Consider the following 5,970-nt stretch of genomic DNA (forward strand, 5'->3'; position numbering starts at 1 on the left):
ACACAGACCCCCAGGAGAGGCAGCAAGGGGGGTTCCCCCAGCCCAACTCCTCTGGGTCCCCCAGCCCACCGCCCCATGAACCCTAACGGGGAGCAGACGTGTCCCCACGTGGGAACAGGGACGGTGGATCGGCTGCTGTGCCCGGCACATTCCTCTGGCCCTGCCGGCCGGTGCCTCCTCCCTTGGCGGGACGGCTTCTGACGGCCCTCACCCCCTCCCTGCCCCCCCCCGACATTTGGGGCAGGCGCAGGCGATACCCTTGGCTCCCATCCCACCGCTGACACGTCTCCGGCACAGCCTCCACGTCGGCAGGCGAGGGGGAGCCCGAGGGCTGTGCCAGGAGCTGGGGGGGCTGGGGAGGGCCCCCCGCCTTGTGCCGGGCCGGTTCCCACCCTGCTCACCCCCTGGGGGGGCTGCAGGACAGGGACCACCCACCTGGGCATCGGTCCGAGGAGCTGGCAGGGGCCTGGGCAGGGCTGGGAGGTGCCACATGGTGCCATGGGCAGGGCTGGGATGTGCCACGCTGTGCTACACTGTGCCATGGGCAGGGCTGGGGACACTGTGCCATGGGAAGAGCTGAGATGTGCCACACTGTGCCAGGGGCAGGACTGGGGACACTCTGTCATGGGAAGAGATGGGGACAGTGTCATGGCAAGGGCTGTGGTGTGCCACACTGTGCCACGCTGTGGCATGGGAAGGCATGAGAATGCTGTGCCATGGGAAGGGACAGGGGGATGCCACACTGTGCCACAGGCAGTCCTTGGAGGCACATTATGGGCAATGCTGGAGCCATGGCAGGGGAAGGACTGGAGCTGTGCCAGGGGCACCATGGCAAGGCCGTACTCCCCGGCTATACCACGGGCAGACTCCACCCTGCTCCATGTGCCAGTGCCCATCCCCAGTGCCAGCACAGGCCGGTGCTGCAGGGCAGGACACGCTGGGGCAGCCGGGCCCGGCTCCACAGGTGCTACTGGGCCCCTCTATGTAGGTCAGGGTGAGATTAAGGTGAGTCCCCCACCCCTGCCCGCGGGCACAGCAGGCAGCAAGCATGTCCCACGGGCACTGGCAGGCCTGGACAGGTGGGGCCCCACCGTGGGGACACGGTGGGTGTCATCCCAGAGAGCTGTGTCACATCACTGACTCCTGTGGCACTCATGGGCTCATCCCAGTGGTGGGCAAGAGGGTCAGTGCTACTCCACAGCAGGGAAGGGTTTTGGGGGAATAAAAGGGGTTTGTGGTAAACCCAAGGGTGGTTTCTTGCTTTTAGGGGCTGTTGCTGCCATGCCTTGAAATGTCCCCTTGGCTATGGCACAGCTGTCCCTATGCCAGCTGCCACTCTGGCCTCCATTCATCCATCCTGCTTTCCATACATACATTCATCCCTACATCTCTCCATCCCTCCCTCCACCCTTCAATCCATCCATGAATCCATCCATCCATCCATCCATCCCTCCCATTATTTTACACTCCTTTATTTATTTATTTATCCCTCCATTCCTCTGCTCCTCCATCCCTTCTCCATCCCTTCTCCATCCCTCCACACAAACTTGGGTGCAGCCTCTGTGTGTGCAACCCCAGCACGTGCAACCACTGCTCATGCACACACATGACACAGGCACACGAATCAGCCCCAGCCGGACTCACACGCCTGTGTCACGCGTGTGCACCCACAGACAGACCCGCATGGGCCTCCCCTCGCCATCCACCTCCATGGTGGCACCCGACCCCCATTCCCGTTGCCAGTGGGATGCTCTCGCGCCTTTGGGTGCCGGGTGGCCACGCTGCCGGTGGTGTCCAGCTCCAGCCCTGGGCCAGGTGCCAAATTCCTCCGCCTCCGCAGGAAGCCGTTGACGCTGGCTCTGCAGAGGGGCCAGGCCCGGCCGGAGGGATGCCGGAGGGATGCCGGAGGGATGCCGGAGCGGGAGAGGGCTGGAGGAGAGAAAGCAGGTCAGCCCCTAGCCGCCAGCGTCACCCTGGCAGCGGCAGCGGCGGCGGCTCCTTCGAGGAAGCAGGGCGAGGATCCGGCCCCGTGACGTCCCTCCGACGCTCACGTCCCGGCCAATGCACTCGAGGAACCTACCGGGCCCCAAACAGGGGGTAAGCCCCGAAGGGGGACGTTTTCTCCCCCCGGGGGCTCCCACAGCCTGAGGATGAGGAGGGAGGTGACCTGCTGTGGGGCTCAAGGGTGTGATGAAGGGGAGCAGAGGGTTCGGCTCAGGCAGCACCTGCACTGTCTCCCTGTGGTGTTCCATCCCTGGGTGCTGCTCCCATCCCTGGGCATTGCTCCCATCCCCAGGTACTGCTCCCAACCCTGGGTGCTCCTTCTACACCCCTGTTGTCCCCCCAGTCCCAGGTGATGTCCCTGGGTACCACTCCATCTCCAGGTGATGTGCCCACCCTGAGCCCCCCTCCCATCCTGGGTGCTGCTTCCAGCCCTGAGCAATGCTCCCATCCCCACACTGTCCCCTCCACCCCCGGGTCATGTCTCCCCTTCAGGTGATGTCCCCATCCATGGGTAGCTCCATCTCCAGGCGATGTGCTCACCCCGATCCATGCTCCCATTCTGGGCACTGCTCCCATCCTCATGCCAATCCCATCCCCTCGTACTGCTCCCATCCCTGGACAGCACTGCCTCCCTGTGCCGGAATCCCACTCCCATCCCCGCCTCCATAACCCCCTTCCTCCGACCTCGTCCCCCTCCCCGTGGTGGGAACCCGGGGGTCCCTGCCCTTCTCCCGCGCTCCCTCTCCTCCTCCCTGCCGCCACTTAAACACAAACACAGCTCAGTGGAAAATGTGACCGGCCGAGGAGCTGCCGATAACTGGGGCCGGGATGGGGCCAACTGGAACAGCATGGGCTTGGCTGCAGCCCCGGCTCAGCCCGGGGCAGCCGAGGGGGGGTGGGGGACCCTGTAGGGGGGGCAGCTCGGGACTCCCTCCTGCCTCATTCCCTCCCACCTCCGGCATCCATCCGACACCGCTCCAGCAGCCAGCGCTGGCTGCGGCCCCACGGGACTGACACAGGGGAAGAGGGGACACACAGTGGGACCTGTCCTTGGCCCAGCTCTGTCCTGCAGGGGGGTGGAGACCGCCAGGATGATGGCACATGAGCAGGATGGAACCTGGGGATGGTGCCAGCTGGAAAGAATGGAGATGCCCAGGGATGGTGGCACTTGGGCAGCACAGAGATGCCCAGGGACAGTGGCATATGGACAGGACAGAGATGCCCATGGATAGTGCTGGATGGGGAGGATGGAGATGCCCAGGGATGATGGTACATGGACAGGATGGACATTCCTGGGATGGTACTGGAGGGAGAGGATGAAGATGCCCAGGGACGGTGCTGAATGGGAAGGATGGAGTTGTTCAGGGTCAGTGGCACGTGGGCAGCATGGAGATGCCAAGGGATGATGGCACACGGGCAGGATGGCGATGCCCTGTGATGGTGCTGGATGGGGAGGTTGGTGATGCCTGGGGATGGTGACAGATGGGGACAAATTAGATGCCCAGGATCAGTGGCTCATGGACAGCACAGAGATGCCCTGGGACAATACTGGATGGAGAGAGGATGGAGATTCCCAGGAATGGTGCCGGATGGGGGGATGGAGATGCCTGGCGTGGTGGCACAGGGGCAGGATAGAGATACCCGGTGATGGTGGCATGTGGGCAGGATGGAGATGTCCAGGGATGGTGCTGGACAGGGAGGACAGAGATGCCCAGGGCCGCTGTCAGGTGGGGAAGATGCAGGTGCCCAGGGCTGGTGCCAGGAGGGTCGGCAGTGCCCGCGGGAGGACGGTGCCAGGAGGGCACCGGGAGGTGCAGCCCCGTCCCCGCAGCCGGAGGTGTGTGGGCAGGGAGCAGCCGCGGCCGAGGAGCCCGTTTGTTTCTCATTAGCGGCTCTTGGCAGGAGCTGTGGAAAAAATAGCTTCAAACAGGGAGCTGGAAGGGAAAAGGCTGGGCCGAGGGAGGGGAGAGGGGCCGCGGTGGGGAAGGGGGGCACGGAGCCAGGCGGGGGCGGGGAGGGGGTCCAAGGGACGGTGGCCTGGACGAGGTGGGGGGATAGGGACAGGGGGACACGAGGTGTTCCCTCTGCGGCGTCACGGTGGCCAAGGGAGAGGCGGCTGGGTCCGTTCGGGGACCTCGGTCATGCGTGTGACCGTGCTCACTTGTGCACACTCGTACCCGTTTGTCCATGTTTGTTACACGCTTGTACACGCATGTGTGCACAGAGCAGTGAGCATAGCGCGTGTGTGCACCCTCGATGACCGGAGCAGCCCCGGGGAGGGGGCAGGGACACACGGCTGGGCACATCCATCCGCACGGGACATCTCGGCCCCCTGTCCTCCCAGGGAAACTGAGGCACGTCGAGAATGCCCCCGGGGTCTCGTCCCTGCCCCGCCATGGGGCTCCCGCCACCTCCGCAGCTGGTTCTCACGTTTTTCGGGAGGGCCTGTCACAACCACTTACGCAACCGCGTGTCTGCGAGCGCCGCCAAGGCAGCCCAAAGCGAGCAGGGGGAGCGCGGGGGGGCCCGGGGTCCTCCCTGCCTCCTGCCACGACAAGAGTTTGGCAGCGACGGGGGCGTGACCCGCCCTGGCGTGGCTGTGCCAGGGTGGCACCGGTGCCCGGCTGTCCCATGTGTCCCCTCCCGTGACACCACCCTGGCCTGGAAAACGGGCAGCGGGCAAGACGGGGTCACTTGGGGACACGGCTGGGGATGGCGCTTGTCCCTGCGCCGGAGCTGGTGGCACCGTGGCAGCCTTGGCAGTGGGCATAGGGTTGGCACCGCAGTGCCCTGCAGGCACAGGGAGACTTCCACGGGGCTCTGTGTGCCAAGGGATGCATGTGTGTGTGTGTGCGTATGGGTACATGTGTGCACATGTGTGTACATGTGTGTGCACCCCCTGTGCTGGTGCCCGTGTGTCCGCCCAGTCTGGCCGCCGGCACCCACCTGGCGATGCGGATGTTTCTGCCTCCAGTGGGGATTTAATTCCACCCTTTCCACGGCTGGTGTGTAATTAGGAGACCAAAAGAAGCCCCGGGCACCATTCCCCTCATCCCCTGGGGGGGGCACCCACCCAGCACCCTGGGCTGGGCTCAGGGGGCAACACCTGGCCCCGAGGGGGTGAAGGAGCCCCGTGTCCAGCAGCAGAGACTGACAAACTCAGAGTAGCCAGGACGAGGTGTCTCGCCTGGCTGGGGGGCTCTGCCTGAGCAAGAGGCTGATTTTGGGGGGTCCCCACCAGGGCATGGGAAGACACGTGGTGGCAAATCCTTCGTTAAACCCTTGAGCTAATTATGGGGCTGGAGCTGCCTGTGACCCCTGTGGCAAAGCCCCCGTGCCTCAGGCGGCCCTAAACCCCTTAGGGGGATTATCCTGCTTAGGGCACCCCACAGGTCATCCCCCCCCGACCTCCATTTCTCTAACCCCCCCTCCCAAACTGTCCCCTTGTCCCCCCACCCACATTCCCTCTTCCACCACCTCCCCATCTGCCCTTGGGCCACTGATGCCACCACGGTGCCGGGGGGTACAGTGTGGAGCACCCCTTGTGTCACCCCCCAGCTCAGCCCGGCACAGGGCTCAGGAAGCTGATTGGATTTGGGAGCTTATGGTGCTGAGCTGGCAGCTCGATGGCTCTTCACACCTGCAGGGGGATCTTGTGCCTTCAGCCTTGCTGCCTCCTCCTCATCCTCACCTTGGCCTGGGCAGCAGGGCACAACCCCAGGATGTGCAGGGCCCCCCTGTGCCAACCTGGGGATCCCCTGTGTCACCCCGAGCACTCCTTTTGTCACCCTGAGCATCCCATGTGTCACTCTGAGAAACCTCTTTGTCACCTTGAGCACCTGCTGTGCCATCACCCTGAGCACCATTCTGGGCATCCACTGTCACCCTGGCACCCCATCTACCACCCTGAGCACCCCCTGTGTCACCCCAGCCACCTACTGTTACCCTGGCACCCCACCTGCCACC

General features: G+C 64.5%; 1 long non-coding RNA gene across 1 annotated transcript; it reads right to left on the minus strand.

The window, feature by feature from the left end:
* Window positions 1-1,466: 1,466 nt before the first annotated feature.
* On the minus strand, window positions 1,467-3,929 carry LOC113962871. Its single transcript, XR_003532605.1, has 2 exons — window positions 3,646-3,929; window positions 1,467-1,929 (listed from the first exon to the last, which is right to left on the minus strand). It is a non-coding gene; the product is annotated as an uncharacterized LOC113962871 (long non-coding RNA).
* Window positions 3,930-5,970: the final 2,041 nt, after the last annotated feature.

The sequence above is a fragment of the Neopelma chrysocephalum genome, unplaced genomic scaffold (genome assembly GCF_003984885.1).
Source record: "Neopelma chrysocephalum unplaced genomic scaffold, ASM398488v2 Primary Assembly neopelma1_185600, whole genome shotgun sequence".
NCBI classification, from domain to species: Eukaryota; Metazoa; Chordata; class Aves; order Passeriformes; family Pipridae; genus Neopelma; species Neopelma chrysocephalum.